The sequence below is a fragment of the Opisthorchis viverrini genome (assembly GCF_000715545.1).
Source record: "Opisthorchis viverrini unplaced genomic scaffold opera_v5_390, whole genome shotgun sequence".
Lineage (NCBI taxonomy): Eukaryota > Metazoa > Platyhelminthes > Trematoda > Opisthorchiida > Opisthorchiidae > Opisthorchis > Opisthorchis viverrini.
The window spans coordinates 375,401-376,631 of NW_008752046.1; the positions used below are offsets into that span (position 1 = coordinate 375,401).

Genomic DNA, 1,231 nt, shown 5'->3' on the forward strand with positions numbered 1-1,231 from the left:
AAGGTTGATGGAAACTCGTGGAATGCGCCTATCTGATGATCCCCAAGAAGGGCGAAACCGGTCGTCGGTTGTCGATGGATTTTCAGCAACCTTATGAGTAGTACATTACAAATATATACGTGTATCGCGATAGTTCAAATATCGTAGCGACCGAAACATGAGGCGGCCTGGTGCAGCACATTCAGTTGTCTGAGAACATCATAAACGAGAGATTCAGCTGGGTTCCATGTGAGTCTCTCGAAAGAACCAAATTAGTTTGCAGATGAGTGTATATTCGCTAATATGTGCCACTACGTTTGACGGATTCCTCAAGCCTGTGTGTATCGAGCAAGTCCAAAAGCGGGATGCTGTTATCGGTTTCTTCTGAGTTGGTTATGACCAGAACGGGATGATCAGCACTCAGATGATGAATGAATTACATGACTGATGCCCTGTTCTTGAGTATGAGTAGTATGTAATCGTCTCAGTGCTTTGAGTAGATTGGTTTTGAGACGAAATCTGTCAATTGTCTTCCTTTCACGACCAAATCAATAACAGAGCAAACAAACATACCGTAATAGTCCACGGGAGCTTGCCTGGACACACAGAAGGTTGCTGTGGCCGATCTCGAGAGGGTGCGTCAGCCCAAGCGATAGCCCAGTGCACTGCGAGTAGAGAGTTGTCGTGACGTCCGCCACGGGTGCGACTCAACGTAGTTGGTCAAACCGTGCTTGGAAATTTAACTCAGTGACAATCACACCTGGGCGATTTGTGTTACTTTGTGTGTGTAGCCTTGGCGTTTCCCTCTCCTGAAGAAGATCGCTCGCAGTTATCATACGTTGGCAAGCGTCCCGATCTCCCAGCCTGAACAAGCAATCGGTTTCAGGGTAACCTGTTTAATTGTTTGTTGCTTAGGGATGTGCACTAATTACATGACCACAATCAGTTGATTTTCTCTGGAAAATCTCTCGACGAGTTAGCCCTATAAACTCTGGTTTCGCTGGTCCGTTGCATTGTGTGCTGAGCCCAAACAATGTGCGGATCTTTTCCAGATAAGCCCCGCCACTTTTTGAGAGCTTCAATTTAACGTATGCAAACAAACCTGATCCGCCGGGAAACTAAAGAGGTGTTCATGTATCCAATCCCCGGTCGAACTGCGGCCACTTTGATGGACACAATCCAGGCCTGCATCGCTCCCGGCTCAATCATCACCTCCAATATATGGGCATCATACCAAGGAATTGAAACGATG

At 46.9% G+C, this 1,231-nt stretch overlaps 1 protein-coding gene across 1 annotated transcript in view; it reads right to left on the reverse strand.

Annotated features, from left to right (window-relative positions):
* Positions 1-1,231, reverse strand: part of T265_15204 (hypothetical protein) — a gene marked incomplete at both ends in the record, with an annotated part of 59,184 nt that overhangs the window by 28,503 nt on the left and 29,450 nt on the right. The gene's annotated exons all lie outside the window — the stretch shown is intronic.